We start from the raw sequence: 21,174 nt of genomic DNA on the forward strand, positions 1-21,174 counted from the left end.
ATGGCCAAGACCAAAGAGTTCTCCAAGGATGTCAAGGACAAGATTGTAGACTTACACAAGGCTGGAATGGGCTACAAGACCATTGCCAAGCAGCTTGGTGAGAAGGTGACAACAGTTGGTGTTATTATTCTCAAATGGAAGAAACACAAAAGAACTGTCATTCTCCCTCGGCCTTGGGCTCCATCCAAGATCTCACCTCGTGCAGTTGCAATGATCATGAGAACGGTGAGGAATCAGCCCAGAACTACATGGGAGGATCTTGTCAATGATCTCAAGGCAGCTGGGACCATAGTCACCAAGAAAACAATTGGTAACACACTACGCCGTGAAGGACTGAAATCCTGCAGCGCCCGCAAGGTCCCCCTGCTCAAGAAAGCACATATACATGCCCGTCTGAAGTTTGCCAATGAACATCTGAATGATTCAGAGGACAACTGGGTGAAAGTGTTGTGGTCAGATGAGACCAAAATGGAGCTCTTTGGCATCAACTCAACTCGCCGTGTTTGGAGGAGGAGGAATGCTGCCAATGACCCCAAGAACACCATCCCCACCGTCAAACATGGAGGTGGAAACATTATGCTTTGGGGGTGTTTTTCTGCTAAGGGGACAGGACAACTTCACCGCATCAAAGGGACGATGTACGGGGCCATGTACCGTCAAATCTTGGGTGAGAACCTCCTTCCCTCAGCCAGGGCATTGAAAATGGGTCGTGGATGGGTATTCCAGCATGACAATGACCCAAAACACGCGGCCAAGGCAACAAAGGAGTGGCTCAAGAAGAAGCACATTAAGGTCCTGGAGTGGCCTAGCCAGTCTCCAGGCCTTGATCCCATAGAAAATCTGTGGAGGGAGCTGAAGGTTCGAGTTGCCAAACGTCAGCCTCGAAACCTCAATGACTTGGAGAAGATCTGCAAAGAGGAGTGGGACAAAATCCCTCCTGAGATGTGTGCAAACCTGGTTGCCAACTACAAGAAACGTCTGACCTCTGTGATTGCCAACAAGGGTTTTGCCACCAAGTACTAAGTCATGTTTTGCAGAAGGGTCAAACACTTATTTCCTCATTAAAATGTCAATCAGTTTATAACATTTTTGACATGCATTTTTCTGGATTTTTTTGTTGTTATTCTGTCTCTCACTGTTCAAATAAACCTACCATTAAAATTATAGACTGATCATTTCTTTGTCAGTGGGCAAACGGACAAAATCAGCAGGGGATCAAATACTTTTTTCCTCACTGTATCAGAGGAGGGAAATATCGTAGGGGATAGTATTAATGATTAACAGGCTCATGCATACAATAACCACTCTCTCTCATTCTCTCCTAAGGATATCAATCGAGTAGCGACAATAAATCGACATTAACATTGGATATCCAGCTGATGGCTTCAGAGGACATCGAGTGAATCCCACTCATGCCCTTAGCAAATTCTCGCAGGAGGAGCAATGTCAAAGCCAAGCCACCGCTAAGGCAATGCAATGCCTTGCGGTCAGTCAATGATAGAGGACATGTGCTTATACTAATTACGGTAATAAAACATAAGCATAATCCCCGCTGTGTCTCCACATACTAAAAGAAAAAAAAGTCCATCGGTCTATCGTCTTCCCGGACAAATATTATCGTGACGTATTATTTTTTTTTACATATATAACGTTTGCTGATTATACACAAAGCGGTGTCTCCATCAGCAAAACAGAACATGTTGTGCATGCTACACACTCATTAAACGCAAAGTATAGTTGTCACAAATGAACCACAAACACATCAGTTCTCCTGCTGTGTTTGTTTCACCTGATGACGGTTGCTTGTGTTGCGATCGAAACGTGGTGATCTATTATTATTTTTTTATCTACGTGACTTTACCGAAAGAACCAGCGAGTATCGATTCCTGCATTCAAGAAAGCTTTCAAATCAAGAATGTACTTCACCATTTAATGCCATGAAAATATTTACAACTCTTATTCTGTGTGTTCAGCGACATTGCCGTTGAAATGTCCATCTGTTTTTCTTGGGTTGCTTCATGTCTTGAGAGTCTACGACTTTACTTTGGACATTAATTCATCTTGTTTTTATTGTTTATTTAAATTGAATATAACTGTTAAAATATGTAATTAAAGCAATATTCAAGGTAAAACATTGAATTGAATCGAAGTTTTTTTGACAATAACATTTTTACTCAGGAGTAGATTTATGTTTTGCTATTTATTTGAATAGAATGGTAAAATATATAATAAATACAAAAACACAATCTCTTCTATTAATTTGTGTCAAAACATGTTTATAATAGAATTCCTTACCCATGAAAGCCTGACTGAGCTCACCAATGTATTGTCGAGTTGTTCCACATATTGTTGCAATTCATGTACAGGGGCCTTGGTTTTTAAGAAAGGTGCCTTGAAGAAGTAAATGCATGATTGATGTCTGATTGATTTGATGGAGGCCTGAGGAGTCCCTCCACTGAATTAATGCATTCCCTGAAAAAGTTTTCAGCACGTGGACTGGAACGTTGAGCCATTAAACGACATGAGGTAAAACGTAAAAATGAACACACATCGGAGAGCTGTCCAGCACAGCCTCAAAACCCAACGCCGTGGTTCAAGGCATCGTTCTTTTTTTTCAGGGAGGGTCCTGAAATTATGGTGTTTGGACTCCGAGGTCGGATTAGGTTGGGCACATTCACGGATATTCGCTTTAATGTAACAAGATAAACAAGAACATGAAGCCAATTTGATATTCGAGTTGGGATTCCCTCAAGCCAATTTGATCAGATTTGGCTTTCACAAACAATATACTGTGGTGTAAAACGCACAGTCATTCAAAAATAACAGCCTCGAGAAGATTAGTGCAATTTTAATGATTTACTATTAAAGCTGCTTACTTTAGTAATGCAACATTTCATGTTTGTGGCAATAGGATATTTACAATTTTAATTGGGTTCAATTATAACAATAAAATAATTAGCGCAGTACTCATGGGTCAATTGTTTTACAACAGCCCCATGAGACATTTGTTACGGTTTCAGTACGCATCGCAGTGTATCAGTTGGAGATTTAACAAGACGTTTATAATGAGACGTTTCAGCAAGGGACTTTCAATACTGAACAATATCAGTCTCAGTAGTTTGAGAAAGCCAGCTAAAAAGTCGCAGATTATAAGAACATAATCCCAGTTACCAACCATTGGGCAAGAATAATAAAATGTTCACGTATGGGTTCATGATACAGAATACAAAGACAAAAAATAATACATCAGCAGGCAATACCTCTCCCTCCCCCACGTAATCATATTAAGCTATTCCCTTCTACAACCCATCGGCTGCACGGCCTTCTGGGAGTGCACACTTTCAGCAGCATTGATTCAGTGCAAGCAAGAGCCTCGATCGGTTTCAACACAAACACTTGCTCACCAGGAGAGTCAGGCTCGCTTGAATCAATGCCGGCGAACCGCCAGATGCTATAGCCAAGGAGCCTTGCCTTTAAGTGCATGAGGCAGTTTTGCTTTATGTTTTGGAAGATCGTTACGTATAACAACTCCGGGGAAATAATAATGCGCCGTATTCCCAATGTTGGTTTTCCGACAGCGAACTGGCTACAATTAATGCCATCGTCGTCATCATCACCCATTGTCGATCCACTGCTCGATGCACGTCTTCCCCAAGACGCATCCATCTCTCATGAACATGCCATGTATGCATGCTGAACTTCTCTCGCACCGTACGTAGCTCACCGTGCTAATCGGAGGTGCGAATGGTGGCAACGTGGTTCAGAAGCTTGTCGAGGTCTGCTAGCCCCAAACGAGAGGGCTTCACGAGAGAGTCTGTAACCAACGATGCATTGACAAAGGGGCTGTAATTCGTATTATTAGAATGATTATTATTGTTGTTGGTGTTGTATATCCACGCGTATGGACAATATTACGCTAGGAATTGTCTCACATTAACATTCTGATATTCAACAACCTATCATCTGTGACAGTGGTACTTGGATTGTTAAGCATGTGAAATTTCTCCTATTTATTATTGAAGAAAGTTGTCGAGATTATGCCACTCTATTTAGATGCCGTTATAGATACATACTCCATTTCGATTTTAGTTTTACATTATTTATGTGTGAGTAGTCTATGGGTTTATGTGTAAGTAGTCTATGGGTTTATGTGTGAGTAGTCTATGGGTTTAAGTGTAAGTAGTCTATGGGTTTATGTGTGAGTAGTCTATGGGTTTATGTGTGAGTAGTCTATGGGTTTATGTGTGAGTAGTCTATGGGTTTATGTGTGAGTAGTCTATGGGTTTATGTGTGAGTAGTCTATGGGTTTTTTGTGTGAGTAGTCTATGGGTTTATGTGTGAGCAGTCAATGGGTTTATGTGTGAGTAGTTTATGGGATTATGTGTGAGTAGTCTATGGGTTTATGTGTGAGTACTCTATGGGTTTATGTGTGAGTAGTCTATGGGTTTTTGTGTAAGTAGTCTATGGGTTTATGTGTGAGTAGTCTATGGGTTTATGTGTGAGTAGTCTATGGGTTTATGTGTGAGTAGTCTATGAGTTTATGTGTGAGTAGTCTATGGGTTTATGTGTGAGTAGTCTATGGGTTTATGTGTGAGTAGTCTATGGGTTTATGTGTGAGTAGTCTATGGGTTTATGTGTGAGTAGTCTATGGGTTTATGTGTGAGTAGTCTATGAGTTTATGTGTGAGTAGTCTATGGGTTTATGTGTGAGTAGTCTATGGGTTTATGTGTGAGTAGTCTATGGGTTTATGTGTGAGTAGTCTATGGATTTATGTTTGAGTAGTCTGTGGATTTTTGTGTGAGTAGTTTATGGGTGGATTTAAAGCTTTCGTGACTGCAGGAATTCATTCTCTTTGGGTCTTTCCGTAAAGTCACGTAGATAGTAGATTTTTTTTTTAAATAACGACGTTTAGATCGCAACACAAGCAATCGGCCTCAGGTGATTTTTGTTTTCAATTCGATCGAAACGTCGTGATTTTTGCATTAGTTTTCTATCCACGTGACTTTACCGAAAGACCCAAAGAGCAATCTGTGGGTCTCTGTATGAGGCTGTGCATGTTGAACTTCTTTCAAACCGCACCTAGTCAACTGTGCTAACCGGAGGTGCTGGGCAAGGACAACAAAACGAAACGCAAAGAGCGGTTCTACAGAAATTCGCCTGCACACGATCTGCGTTCATCTCTCCACCTCCCCAGTCCACGTCCTCTCGGACACGTTCCAGATCTTAGATGCCACTGCGCCGCTATTTTACACCATCTGGACATCATTTCTTCTGGGTGCCGTGCCCTGCCGAGAGGAGAATCACAATCGGAATCTTTTTTTTTTGACTGGAAGAATCCGATGAGCTATTAAGCTCCTTTTCGCAGATGTGCTTTTGGAAAGGCGGACTTGACGTATGAAGGTAACGAAGCAATGCACCTTACGAATAACGTGATCAATCAGGGGCGTACTACCTGCTGTGACGTAGCGATCAGAAACGTTGTCCCAAAAGATAAGGAACAAAAAATAACTAAAGGTGTGCAGAGAAGCACAAGGAGATGCATGCTTAGAATTAATTTGAGAGACAGAGAGAGGAACACATGGAGTGTAGGGGACGTACACAGGTTAATTATATAGTTCAATCTGTTCAAAAGTGTGAGGAATAACGGAATTGATTAATAACGGATGTTTTGCTCACATCGTCAAGTGAGCACAATGCCAATGTGTGTTGTACACCCTCCTCCACATGGCACAGCCAAATAAACAATTTTGTTACCTGAAACAGAAGTGCCAATGTTGCATTGCTTCCGCACACCTGTGTGCTGTAAAGCAATCCACAACATTTAACAATTAGGTACGACGTTTCACTGGTAGTTACAACCAGCATCATCAGGCGATTACAAGAATCATCCGTTAGGTGGAAGGGGAGGTGTCCGACACATAATGGCGTTGTATAATCACGGGATCAGACGCCAAAAATCTATTACAAATCATAACAATGGTCACGAAAGCATGCGTGTTAAATTACTGAATTTCCGAAATATTTTTTTTATTTTCATCGGAGGAGAAATTAAACCTGTAGATTTTAATATGAAGCTTGTAAGACTCATGTCACCTAATTGAACTCCTAGAAAGGTCATGGGAACAAAACGGAAAGATTCAATCTTCCTAAGCTAATTTTAGCCATCATTATCACCGTAAATTATGATGGGCATGATTACATTAGGGCTGTGATGAAGATAATGCTGACGAATGGACATCACATCTGAGTGGACATACACTTGGTACTGCCTTCGCTTGTTTCGTTGATCTTAATCAAGGCTTCGCATGCAAGTGAGCTGGCTCACGTATAAAAAAACAATGAATTCTAGGCCAAAGGACTTGTGATTGTTGGCTATACTCCACTGAGCATAGAGCAACACTCAGCTCCTGCTTACAGCCTAAATCCGGTTGCAGAAACTCCACATTAACAGGGCCAGGGTCTTTGTGTGCATATCGTAAACTTACACGAGGAAGTACAACTGGCTGATCCAAAACATTATAGTGACCCTGGCAGCGGTGTATATTCTAGGAAGTCGTGTCACATATAGCCGTGACCCCCAATGTGTGCTCTAGACGCGCTTAAGTTTTGTACAAGGGTGGGAAGAAGGTGAGTTTTCAAATAACGAGAGATGCATGTATGTTGAACTTCTATCGCGCACCGTACGTAGCCAACCATGCTAATCGGAGGTACGGGTGAAGGACAACAAACTAAACACAAAAAGCAGTTCTAAAGAAATTACCTTTCAATCTAGATCATTTTAAAGTGCATAGCTCCAATGGCTTCCTACTATCGGAAGGAAGAGCGTTCCAGACGGCCGCAGAAGCGCGTCCGAAAGCGCCGTGCGACGCGTCGACCGCCGTCTTTTGTTCGACGGCTAGCAGCCAAAAGCCACCGCCGCTGCCACTCCTGCTGCGAGGATGACCGGAGTTCACAGAAAGTGATGCGGCCACACAGAGGGCAGAGCCACAGGCAGCGGTGCTGCTGGAGGAGGGTGAGGTTCTGTCGGATCTGTCGACAGAACCTCACCCCGGCGTGGCGCCGTCGCAGAGGCGCTCGCTGCGAGGAGCGAAGTAGGCGGGCGGGCGACATCGTGTGAAGGGCTTCGTGGGCGTAATGGGGCAGAGTCTCTTAAAACAACAAAAATTGGTGTCGCGTAAGCAAATCGGCAGCCTGTGCACAGTTTTTTTCTTCTTCTTCTGAGGGATGGTGAAACGCGGCTCCCGTTAGCGACGGCTAGTAATAATCATCATCATTCGCGCCCACGCATTCTGCACCCCTTGCAATCTCTTTGAACGAATGGCCACGAGGTCCATCTCATAATGGGTTGCAGCGGCCTGGACTGGACAAGACCAGGCAGCGCCCCACACATTTAGAAACATATACAACAGCCTTGGCCTTAATGAATTTGGAACACGGAATATCGCCCGCAGCGCGTGTGAGCTCATCGCAGCCCCCCGAAGCGAAGCAGGATCTTTTGGCCTGTGTAACATGGACTGGTCGACAGCCAACGCGTATCACAGGTTTTGTTAAAGGTTGCTGGACCACTGTATTATGCCACCACGTCTATGCTCCCCTCCCTCACCCACCAGCGTTGCCCCAGCGTGGTGGATGTGAGCGCGGGCAATCCGTAAGAGCCACGCGGCATGGGGTAGGCGGCTCCTCACCCGGGAGTGGATAGGGGAAAAAAAGGGTGGTCGCTGGACGTGTAAATAATACAACAGCGCGCATTTTGAGCCTGAGAACCAAAGTAAGGCGTCGGTGATACAAGAGCTGCAGCTGTAATGACCTGGACCCTTGCCCTTGGCCGTAGAGACTCCACTCCGAGGAAGGGATGGAGTTAATGCTCCACGTAGTAAATTAGTGCCTCCACAGTTTTTTTTTTAGTTGGCGACAAAACGCAAAGTGAGACGCCCAAATCCATTAACGGCTCACACCTGACACCCGGGCTCATCCTATCCCTTTCCCCCGCACACACCGGGGGCGGGGGGGGGGGCTGAAATTTTAGCGGCTTCCCGTTATTTTGAAATGGACCAAAAGAGGCATTTAATTGAGATGCAGTGGTGGCGAGGAGGCACTTTAGTTAAGTGCTTTTACAGCCAGCAGCTAGCCCGTGTTGTGACCTTTTGGCTGCGGAGAGAGGTTCCAGTGGAAACTGCTGCGTCGTTGATGCTAGGGCGTCAAATTTAAAGGCCCTTACCCTCCCCTCCCTGCTTAAAACAGGAAAACACCTATTTTGAATTAAAGCAGGGCTTCCTGAAAATCATCCCCTTTTTATTCAACAAATATATACACCTTCTTGGCTGTCCATCGAAGACGATGATGACACTGCTCTTCTTGTAGATGGGGGGTAGGGATGGGTTCACGCTTTGGGCACTCGTGCCAATTCATGTGGCCGTGGAGGCCGATGCGAGAGCCGCACACTCCGCTGCAGCTGGGACGCGCGTTGTGTGTTCGGTGTCGGACGGCAGTTTCCCAGCTGCACGTTGATGTCGCTGGGTGCGTCTCTCGTATCTCGTCTATGAGATAGTATCTTCCAGGTGCTGAACCCCTCTGGCGCAGATGGACTGCCAGGTGGACCTGTCCAGTGCCAGGGGTTCCAGGCTGGAGGGATTGATGTTCCAGCGCTTCACCAGGTCCTCGAAGCGCGTTTAACGTCCTCCAGCGGAGCGTTTGGCTGCGTTTAGTTGGCCGTAGAGAACTCGACGGGCAAGGCAGTGATCAGGCATGCGGATGACATCGGCGAGCCAGTGGAGGTGTCATTTAGCCATGCTTGCTTCAATGCAGGACGACTTGGGTTTTGTCGAGGATCTCAGTGTGGGGTACTTTGTCCTCCCAGGTTAGCCCTAGGATGCACTGGAGGCATCTGATGAGGATGGTTTCCGGAATGTTGATGTGCCGCCTATAGGGGGCCCATGTCTCTGAGCCATGAAGCAGGGTGGAGACACAAACGGCTTTGTAAACGACACCTTGGTGTGGCTCTTGAGGTTACCGTTTTCGAAGACGCTGGCCCGGAGGCGTCAAAAAGAAGCAGAGGCTCTATTGACGCGAGCGTGGATTTCGTCGTCAAGGGAGCACGTAGGGGAGATGGCAGCACCAAGGTAGGTGAAATCAGGGTACCAATTTGAGGGGAAGACCACCGACATTGAAGGTAGGGAGTGATTGGGATGTGGAGGAGAGTTGAGCGATTATTTATGTTTTCTGGGTATTGGCTTGGAGGAGACCAGGTTGAGAGCGTGTTGCATTTATTCTGGGGTGTGGGCCAGGAGTGCAAAAATGCAGTTTAAATATGTGTTGGGTTCTGGATTTTGTGTAGGCTTGGAGGAGTCGTAGGGTGACTAGATTTCCATCCAGATGGTACTGTCGCTGGAATCCGTCGATTGAGTTGAGGGAGTTGTGTGCCAGGCATGTGATGGCAGCAAGAATATGAACAGGAGGCAGAACACAGCCTTGCTTGACCACGACCTCCACGTTGAAGGGCTTTGATTGCAGCTCACCAAACACCACTCTGGCATGCATTCCTTCACGGAACTGTTTTAGAATGCTCAGAAACTTGGGAGGCACCCCAAGTTTGGTGAGCTGCTGCCAGAGTATCTCGCGGTTGATGGTGTCAAATGCGTTGATAAGCTGGATGAAAGCTATGAAGAGGCCTTTGTTTTACTCCTGGCGTTCTTCCTGCAGTTGCTTTGCCACAAAGATCATGACAGTAGTGCTCCTGCCTTTCATAAAGCTGCACTCGGATTCTGGGAGAATGTTTTCGGATAGGTAGAGCATTATCCTGGCAAGGATCTTCTCGGCGACTTAAAGGAGGTAGATACCTCTGCTGTTGCTGCAAGCTGCTTTGTCACCGTTCTTCTTGTAGATGCTTACAATATTTGCATCCTTCTATTCCTGTGGGATGGTTTCAGACAGCCAGATGTACTTGATGAGAAGGTGCAAGTGGCAAAGGTGTCACCCGTGCTCCAGGCCTTTGACTGGTGGACCTCATAAGACTGTGGTGGGATGTTGAGTTGGGGTGTTGAGTTCATGAATGGGTGGGATTTCTGGGAGTGTGTCGAGGATGAGCGGGTCTGTGAGGTTGGTGTGGTCGAGGAGGTTATCAAAGTGCTCTGCCCATCTCTCCAAGATCTTTTGGTGGTCTGTGAAAAGTATGTTGCCATCAACAGACCTGACCGGGGTGATGGCTTGTGTTTGGGGCCATGGAGGGCCTTGGTGGCATCATAAAACCATTGGGTGTTTGTTTGCATTCACGAGGCTTTGGATCTCATTTGCCTTTTGAACCTTTTGGACCCATCAGGTGTCCTCCATGGCATGGAGAGCATGCTGGGACTCTGCTTTGGCCTGGAAGAGGTAGGATTGGAGAGTGGGGGAGTCTGGGTTGGACAGGACGGATTTGTGAGTTTGGCGTTCTGTAGGAGTGTGTGGATGTCGGCAGCATTTTTGTCGAACCATTCTTGGTTTACCCGACTGATTTGGAAGCTGCCTTGAGGATGGCCATGCGCAGCTTAGTCCATGTGGTGTTGGGGGCAGAGTTCGGGGGGGGGGCAGGGGTTGGGGGGAGGAATTTGGTGGAGCAGAGATGCCACAAGTTGTTAGTGACAGCAGGGTTTTTGGTGGGCATTACAGTTTAATCTATTATTTTGGACCTTCCTTGGATGGCGTGGATGGATCTCAATGTGGAGCTTGGCTTTGATGATATGAATCGATTGGCGGTGACCTGGGTAACCATCGTGACCCAGGGGTGTCAAAACATCCATAACTCCGAAACCAGAAGGCCTATGAAGACGGGAGATGTCACTGAGCCCGATATGCACGCCAAATATGGATATAAAAAAAACACACGCAAAATACCCATAAAAAAGGGGGGCTGCTGGGGATTTGTGCGTGGCAATGGCTGTTTATTGCTTGTTTTGAAAGTACATCAGGATGCTGGTCTGGTCATTCCCCAGCACGTTCTGCTTCTTACCAGATGCGGCCACCCCCTTGTCTTTGGGAGCGAGACCACTTGGAGGCAATGGCGCACCAGGCGCTCTCTTGGTACGGCCGGCGGTCATGGTCGTGCTGGCAGGATCGACATCGTCGTCATCATCGCTCCCAGCGTCGCCCTCCGGCAGGACAGGGTAGTACCAGCGATGCTCCCAGAAAAAAAGAAAAAAAAACTTAAACTATGCCCAGTCCACCAATATTTTGCGGTGACCCGGGCTACCGCCAATCGATTCATATGGTGATTAGTCCAGCATTCCGCTCCACACATGGCTCAGGCTACTAGCACTTCATTTTGGTCACACTAACGGATGATGACATAATCCAGGAGTAGCCTTTGTTTGGAGCGGGGATGTTGTCAGGAGTTATTGCGTTTGTCCTTCAACTATAACAGGGTCTTGGTGATCATTTGGTGGTATTTGGAGCATAGGAAGAGTAGCCGCAGCCCCTTGCTGTTCAGCTTACCCACCCCATGCCGGCCTCGTACACAGTCCCAGATCTGGTGTTCGGAGCCCACCTGGAGTTGAATTCTCCCATGAGGATCAGCTTGTCGGTATGTGGTGTATTTTTAACAGCAGTGTCGAGAGCTTCACAGAAGACCTCCTTGGCGTCATTGTCTGCATCCATTGTAGGTGCATTATCACTGATGAGCGTCCCCCACCCAAGGGAATGCACCACGTCATCAGCCGCTCACTAATGCCAGCAGGAGATTCAGGGACGAGCTGGAAGAGTGAGGTTTTCACGGCAAAACCCATGGAGGCTGCGAGCATCTTCCGCAACACCCTTCCAGAAGAAGGCGTAGCCCTCACCAACCTCTGTGAGAGTCTTCTCCATGGAAGCGGGTTTCACTGAGCACAGTAATGTCAATGATGTATTTCCTGAGTTCATGGGCCATAAGGGCTGTCATTCTGTGCGGTCTGTCGGTTTTTTCAGGAGGGTGCGGACGTCCCATGAAGAAACTTGGGACAGGTTTTGGATTTCCATGTGTTTGGGCCGCTGAAGGGGATGCTCTGGTGGTAGCGGCTAACCATGCAGTGAGTGGAACAGACAATTTTTAGACCACCTTTTCTAGGTCCTTCCCCGTCAGAGGTGAGCAGTGCAGGGCTGCTCAGACACGATTGAAGCTGCCGAGCAGACACGCTGTCCCATTCCGTGTCTCGGCGACCTACACTCCATCGCCGCCTATGTGCAGAGTTTGGCTAGATGCTCCCGGTCACATCCTTGACCTGCACCTTCTGCCATTTGCTGTCTCAGCGGGGCTTTCAAAAGGGGGGGAGGGGTTGGAGCAAGCAACCTACGCAGGGATTGGCATGAGGAACACACGACGACCTTCATCTGGCCAGAGCTGGAGGGGACTGAAAACCGCCACAGATTTGGAGTCAAGGTTTTACCCTCTAGCGAAAGTTTACCCACAAGGCAGTGGGGGCAGTGGTTTGCAAGTGGTAGATGCCTGCAGCTCCGAGATCCCCTACTGGTTTGGCCTGGTGTCGCGAGACACCAGTTACCGTGGGCTGCCAATGGGGAGGCACTTTAGTAGTCTTGATGATGGAGAGGCTCTGTACTGGCAAGGAAGACTTACGCACTCAGCTTCCTCTTTTACCATGACGGCTAGCCAGCGTCAGTGTTTGACAACATGGGTCTCAAATCATAGCAAGCAAGCAGGCATGCACCTATGCTAATCACGATTGCTGCACTAGGCGCATGACATCACCCTGTGGTGATTAAGTAAAAAGGTTAAATTAGTCGCAAAACAATTAGTTATGACTTATTTAAGGTACATAATGCATTTGTTTGAGGCACGTAATACATAAATTAATACATATAAGGATGCTGATATGGTATGCACACGAAAATAAAGGTAGACTTCATTTTTTAAACTAAATCACAGAAACAGTTATAAAATATAACCTTGAAAATGTATTTATTATAATCATCATAAGACGTAATGAATCCACTGATGGATAAAGGCTGTGTCAGTCTTGGCGGTTTGTTTGGTCCATACTTAAAAATGTATAACTGATCCAAGTGCGGTTTTCCGGTTTGGGCTTCATGTTTAGTGCTTCTCCTCTCAAACTTTTGCCACGGCTCGCTGCTGCTGCGTACGTACCGCTGTACGTACGTATGTACGATGAACTTATTTCGCACCATACCTAGCCAACTGTGCTAATCGGAGGTGCGGGCTGAAGATGTGAGCAGCAAGTGTGTGGCGAATACTTTGAGATAAATGCTCAACACGCTGCCAGACCCTCAATACTACACGTGGATCACAAGCTGCTGTGAAAACTTACACATGCTAAAATGAAAAGTAGATTCATATTTTTGTTTTACTGTGTCGGGGGTGAATGGCGGTATTGCTGATTGAATCATTGGAGCCATTCCCTCGAAATCGAATATCCACACCTAGTAGGGGCTTTGTGCAGTCCCGATCATTTTTTTTTGCTGATCAAATAAGAGTTTAATTACCCCGTTGATTTATGATTTACCAGCACTTGTACCCACTATCGCACACTTTACTGAGTTGAGTGGTCTTGGGTAAAGTTCCAGTCTCTTTGTCAAAATTACTTTTGCTTCCGCCAGTTATTAGAAGGGGCTAGCCAACTGTTAAGTTTGTCCTTCATTTATTGTTTGTTGGTTTTTGTTGAGCACTTGATTGTAGTTTTATTTGTGCCGTGTTCTCTTCTGGATGAAAATCTACGCCTTTGATTTTGGCACAGTGCAGTGTTGCTAAATGGTTATTTTTTCTCGGATGAATAAACATGTGTGACATTGTGCATCCACTAGGGATAACGTTCAGATTCAATGTTTTTCAAATATCGGGATTTTGAGGACCCATTTCATACTTTATTTCGTATTTTCGGATGTAAATATATTGACTTAAAGCTTTCGTGACTGCAGGAATTCATTTTCTTTGGGTCTTTCGGTAAAGTCACGTACAGTGTAGATAGCCTCAAAGAAATTATCAAAAATAATTAAAAAAACGACGGATTCGATCGCAACACAAGCGTTCGTCATCAGAAAGAAAATAAAGAGGGGGAAAGCTACTGAGGCAGACTGTTTTAAAGGTTTAAAACGCTTGTGTTGCGATCAAAACGTCGTTTTTTAAATTTTTTTGTTATTTTCTTTGAACCTATCTACACTGTATTTGACTTTACCGAAAGACCCAAAGAAAACGTAAATATATTATTTAAGCACCACATCTAATAATTGTGCTTATTTGAAACTTGTTTAAATGTTAACATTAGAATTTACATTTTACCTGACGGTTATGTGTCTGAAATAACAAGGAAAATGGAAACATTTAAAAGGCTTAATAGTTTAAACAAGAGTGGCATCACATCATCAACGTATCGTCACGTGACAGGCGCTTTTGGTGGTGAAAGCACGGGGAAATTAAATACAGGAAGTGACATCACTTCCAGTGACATCACAATATTCTGATTAATCCAAAATAAAAAAAAAATATTAAGTTCTGGATTATCAGTAATTAGTATCTAGGTCCAATTTCCGTAGTTAAAGAGTAGTATTCTTGGTTCTTTCGGTAAAGTCACGTAGAAGGGAAACAATAAAATAAAAAAAATTATAAAAAATAAAATTCTCACAACGTTTCGACTGCAACACAAGCAATCATCATCATAATACATTTTCTTGTTGTGGTTTTCACACCTGATGATTATTGCTTGTGTTGCAGTTGAAACGTCGTGAGAATTGTATTGTTTTTATATTTTTATTATTTTATTGTTTCCCTTCTACGTGACTTTACCGAAAGAACCAAGAATATTAATCCCTGCAGTCACGAAAGCTTTAAATCAAAATTTAAAGAGTAGTAGTTTAATATAAGCAAACTCTGAAAATATGACTCTCAGAACGCCATGTGGCTGATGAAATACGTAAATAACACCTTTATATCATATGTGAATAGACAACTATAGCAAGTAGGTATATTGTTCTTATTTATTTTGTCACTTATATTCTTCACGACGATGCTACTGATTATTTTGTGTTACGTAATATTTGCAATGAACTAGAACCCATATCTAACAGAGAGGGTTCTTGCCAACGTTGGTTTAAGAAATCCTGACTCTGCTGATTGAATGTTGAAACAGGTCCAGAGTTTGCTTGTATTAAAGCAATGCTGCTGAAAAGAAAATCACTCGCAGAAGGCCATGTCGCCGATGAGATGTGCAAAAAAATATTGTATATATTTTAAGTGCAGGGACAGATAGTGGAAGGGGAAATATTGTCTGCTTATTTAGCACGGTGAAGTACGGCCAACCAACCCTTATGATCAACATCTCGGAAGGCCTTCATCCTACAGTGGATTGACAAAAAGCTGTACAATTAGTACGTACCAGCGGCTCTGATTAAATTCATTCAACCGTAGATGAACTCGTTTATATTCACAATTAATTTTGTAAGGGATACGTGTAGAGTATATCTCTAGTTACAGAGGGAGAATTATTTGTGCCATTTTGGTATCTCAGGTTTTTGTTTTCCTTCTAAGGTTTTAATCTTGGTATGCGCTACAAGAAGACAGCAATTTTTTTCATTCTTTTAAAAAATGATTCCCAAGATAGTGAATATCTAACGTCACATGGTGCCCTTCAGTAATCGCCCACGATACGTTCCCGGATGGATGTCCGAACCAAACCACGGTCTCCGTACAACCGAGCGGCGACTTGATTAAGCCATGTGCGGTGCAGCGCCGGAAAATTCCAACGACTCGTAAAATTGTCCTTAACTTTTGCCATAATTTAAATTGTAGGTTATTTCTTGGGGGTTAAAGAGTGCAGACCCAACCGCTCCACCGTTATTTTGACAAATGGGCAGGGTTGCCGTTATTACGGCATCAATTGCCTTTGCTAAAAGGGGGCCCTTACTGTGTGGCTGACCCGTTTAATCACTAATGTCACCGGCTGATGCACGGACAGCCTCCCAGAGGCACGGACAGCCTCCCAGAGGCATGGCACAGCGAGAGCGTGAGAGGGGATTTTTGGACACGTGCACGTAAACAAGAAAGACCGCGCGCAGAAGCCCAAAATTCTCTGCCGCCTTCAAATTATCATTTTTGAACTCGGCGATGTGAATGCACGCACGAGGTTTTCTTGGTGCTGTGTCTGTACTCGTTGCTAAGCAACGGTCAAGTGTCCGGAGGTCAGCACTGTAGTTATATATATAAACACTTTATGACTGTTAGATCATTAGATTTTCGATTTACAGCGCTATCAATCTGGTCCAAAAGGCAATCATCTCGGTGCCTTATTATGGCGGTGCACTTATGCAGTATTGCCTTGAATCCAGCTGAATGTGTGTGCTCTCACGGCTGTGATGAAATCTCATAAATGCGCTGGGTTGTTTTTTTTTCTTCCCCTGAACAGATGAAAAGGGAGCCGAAAACATTCAAACGACAAAATGCACTTTTGCTTAAGAGCCAGCTCGCACAGCCCCTACAAGAGCCCTGCACAGAGGGCATCCATAAATATCGAGAGCCATACCCGAACAAAAAAACAACGGCGGAGTCATTTATAAATGTAGCGCGTCCAGCGCAGTCACTGCGTACCACAGTGCGACTATAAATTGTGCTCGGTTGGGCAGTATTTCAATTGCAGGATTGAGTCCTTCTCGGTGTACTCCACCGAACTGGCATCAGGGGCGATGCATTAAAACGCTCGGAGTGTATCTATTGAAATACAGCTGCTCGAGCCTGCTTGAGCCGTGATAGGGGGGAGCTGGGCCCTGGAAATCGTCAGAGCGGCGGAGGCGAACGTGCGCCTCTGAATGCAGTGGCACTGGGCTGAAAAGCGTTTTTTTTTTTTAAAAACAGCCACTCTCACTTACTGTGTTTCGCATGGAGGTTGTTTTTTTTTTGTTTCATTCGTGTCGCAACTCAAACCGTGCGTTATTAAGAGAAGCCTTCGACGTTTAAATCACACGATCCAGCCGGAATTGCTAATGTAAAGTGACGAAGCAAAAATAAGCACCAATCTATGCCGTTTTTGCCCCCCCCGCTCCCAACTCCCCCCGCTATACGCAAGAAGACACTTTTGTTCTGTCGCAGAAGTGAAAAGTTAACATATATAGCGGCGCTATACAGGGTAGTTTTTTGGTCCAGTGGAGGAGCTAACGGGTTCCCATCATTGGAACTGAGTCTTTTGGCCTTTCGTGTTGCTTATGGGCAATGATCTTAACTGAATGATTGATAGTTATCTACATCGCTCGTGTCAACCCTGCAGGGACACCTGCCGGAGGCAATTTGGAAAGCCTCGGCCCGGGATGATGGGAGCTTTCATTAGGCCTCGGGAACGCGGGAAGAGTCTAAATACGGTGTTGCGTTAAGCAAAAGCGTGCCGCTGCCTTCTTCCAAATTGCCCACCGCAGCCCGCGTCTCCCAGAGCGTGCAATAAACCACCCATTACTTAGAAGCGTGAGTTGAAAGGCAGCGCTGTACACCTCCCTCATGAACCAATTAAGTTCACCAGACTTTGCAGAGGGGGTGTTTTTTGGCACCGCGAGAAAATGCGGAGCGTGCTTTTGTGTTGCGCGACTTAGTGGTGGCCACAGTTACCGCAATTCGATTCAAGAATCAATAAAAAAAGCATTGGAGGTCGGGAGGGGGGTCTTTCTCCTCCACCCCTGCCCACATTTACTCCGTTTGCACTATTGGCATCATTCCACGAGATGAAGAATATATTTGGATCCCTTCAAGGCTACGTTTTTTTTAATTATACATCCCACTCAATAGTACCACCTCCGATTAGCACGGTTGGCTACGTACGGTGCAAAAGAAGTGCAATACACATACATGCAGGCGTGGTGAGAATCAATTTCGTACAACACTTACGAAGCGGAAAACATCGATTCCTGCACATGCAATTCGACGCATCCATCGCGAGCTTAAGGATCCGCGTTAATTGGTGAATTGATAAGACCACGCCATTCGAATGACAGTTGTGTGTTTACATTTGGTGAAGTAAAAAGGCGCAGCCCTGAAACTTCTAGCTCAAACCACTGCTGACGGAAGGACGGGGAGCTCTGGAGAGCCCCTCAAGAGGAATGTTGGCCTACTCTTCCACGCTTACCAGAAATCTTTGCAAAGCTGGTGGTACCCACGCTTTATCCCACCACACCTGACCTGTTCATTGACTCTGCGTGGGGAAGCCTTCGATTAACAAAGGGCTAGCTGGACATTATTATTCCTAACATTATTACGCGCACTTTTTAGTAGTAAGCCTACAATAACACTGACGTGATGAACCAAGTGAACAATATATATCGCTCTCTCTCTTACGGGAGAACAAATGTGTGGATCACAACAAAAAATATCGTGGAGTAAACAAATGCCCTTTTTATTTTGCTCAACAGAAACACACAAGGACACCACCGCTTGTTTCGGCTCGCACTGCAAGAGAAATGACCGCCAAGTGCAGGATGCAGACCCTTCAGCAGAAGCGTGACAAATCAGAGATATTTCTCGCGGAGAGGACAACTAGTGCTCAGGAATGTGTTTGTGCCGAAAAGTCTAATGCATCACTCGTTTCGTCTCCGTAAATCTGCACGAGGCTAAAAACAAAGCGGTAATAGTGGGGGAGGCGTGTTCAGCCTGGGCTGATTGAGAATCAACCAGGGTTGTAATTTTGGCTCTCTTGTTTAACGACGTTCATCACAGCTGTATTGGATCTCAAAGTGTCGGCAGTTCAAGCAATGGGCTCTCTTCTAACACCCCGACCACCCACCGCGCCTCTATCCACTAAGCAGTAGAAAGAGAGATATATCGATTCACCGCAGTCAGTGATTTGGCTGGTCATGCGCGGTTGGGGGTTCAAGTGCAGGTAACTCTCACATCTTCCAAGGAGTCTGGTGAGCGTTGGGAGAGTAGGCCACAAGCACCGTCCAGATGGTATCTTCTGAGCCACCTCAAGCGGATCACGCTGGCGGCGAGCGAGCACGGAAAGTTGCAGGGGCCTCTGCGCCCTTTGCCACCCCCGACCCCCCCTTCGCATTTCGGAAACCGAGACACGCGTCGACGTGACGGATCTCGCGGCTCGCGCCGTGGTGCCGGCGACCGTCACGTGACGCGCCGCGACGGATGGGGCGCGATGCGGCGATCGCAGAGCCTACTGCCGAGCGTGGCAGGAGGACACACAATTGCATCGTCGCAGAGTTATTGAATTGCATCGTTGAATTGCGTCGACCTCGATGTTCGGGGCGCAAGTGGGAGGGGTGGGGTGGGGGATTTCGCCCCCCCCCCCTCCCCCTCCGAATGATATTAACACGGATTCATTTTTGATGTTTCAGGAAGAGGTGATACTGTGTATATGTATATATGTAGGTAAAGTCATTCATTTTAGTTTTTTTGCCTGTAAAAAATAAAGCGTTGACCTCCAAGTTTTCAATTTGTCGCACCTCGCATGTCATATTAAAAACAGCAGTTTGTTTGGTATGTCATTAGCTGTGCGCGTTCTCAATTAATGAGCCATAACAGCCCACAGTTGGCTCCTCGCTAAAGTCATCCTCATGCCACACAAGCAGCTGTACTCTGTTAACCCTTTCACCTGCAATTCGGCGAGAATGAATATTAAATACTCTACAATGTACCCAGGCGTACTCTTAGCTACAGCTGATAATGTAATTTGCAGGCGGTTATCAATGAATCCTGTGCTGAATGAAGGTGCTCCTACACGTGTCGGCCACGGGCGCTTGTTTGACCATACTTCACCACGCTGGTCACATCGGGTTGGTGAAGGAAGGGCCCGTGACCGGTTCAGGTATCACTCGCCACTGGTGCTAGTCGTGGTCGGGAATCGAACTCAGGTGTTCGGGCCCATAGTGTAGAGCACTAACCACGGGGCGATCGCCCACCTCCGACCCACCGCATCTGACACAAATGAGACATCTCGAGTAGACATCAGAGAATAGCGATGTTGTACCCACGAAAGTCGAGTTATGATGGTGAAAATGAACACTTAATCATTGAACCTACGTTTTCCAAAACGAATTCAGTCAATGTTATCGTCTCAATTAAATGTTGCCATATTTGTGAACAAGTTATCTCCAACGTAAACTTTAAGTCCCGCAGGTATGAACGATGTGAACATCTCGGTAAATGAAACCCAGCCGTGGCAAGACCCTCCTGAAAAAGGAGTCGCACGACTCGGTTTGCCTGTCCTGGATAAATAAGTAATTCACAAACAAATGTAGTGAATGTCAACAAACCGAGGGAAGACAAACGCGGCCACGACTGAGACGAAGGAGAAAAAATGCACCTCGTTTTTTTTTTAAGTGGAGTGAAATGTTAATGTTATTCTTATTCGGATCTCAATTTGAGCCGATGTCTGTTGCAACCCTGTGGTGTTCACAAATCCCGATGGGGAAGAGCGGGTGACTTCACTTGCTTAGGGTGGCAGGGAGGGCTAATATTTTGACTTGGCTTGCGTGTGCCGAGGGGCGCCACTGACAATATCTGCTGCACAAGGGAGGGTTAACCTTGTGGAGTCGACGTTTGCAGGGCCACGGGTGGCCCCACGGGTGGTTGCCAACCTACCCATGATTGTGTCCCACTGGGACGAGACCTGGATTACCTCCTGTTTGATGAAAGTAGAGCCAAGGCCCCAGGGCATATTGGCCAGGGGAGAACAAAAAAAAGGCAGGAGATTGCCAAATCTAACGAGAGAGCAGAATGTTGGGGGGAACAAGAAGAACAAATTGGGTTCTTATAAAAAACTGCAGCCTTTCTGGTAACAGTGCACTTCGTAGATTGTCAGCATCACCATTATTGTATTCAGTGCGGTAATTAGAATTTAGATATGAATTGATTGTATGTGTACACGGATCGTACGTGTACACTGTGGTAGTGGAGCGGTTAGCGCTATGCTGTGCTACGAACCCGGCAACCCGAGTTCGATTCCCGGGCATGGCCACCAACTCCAGTGACGATTATCTGAAACGGTCCTGGGCCTCTCCTAAGTCGACTCAGCCTCAAATGAGTACCTGGTGCGGTGTGTAGTAAACATCATCACTAGGGAGACAAAGGCGGCAGGGCATGGTGCTGGCCAATCACCCCCTCGTGTGTCGTACAAGCCTTCATAGGTGCTCGCGAACAGCACTTGCCCCAACAGTCTGTTAAAGGCTGTGTGGGGGATCTTCGTCTGTTTACTGCAACCCCGTTGCATTGTTGGG

The sequence above is a fragment of the Petromyzon marinus genome, chromosome 46 (genome assembly GCF_048934315.1).
Source record: "Petromyzon marinus isolate PM22_M1 ecotype Great Lakes invasive population chromosome 46, UKy_Petmar_22M1.pri1.0, whole genome shotgun sequence".
Classification (NCBI taxonomy): Eukaryota; Metazoa; Chordata; class Hyperoartia; order Petromyzontiformes; family Petromyzontidae; genus Petromyzon; species Petromyzon marinus.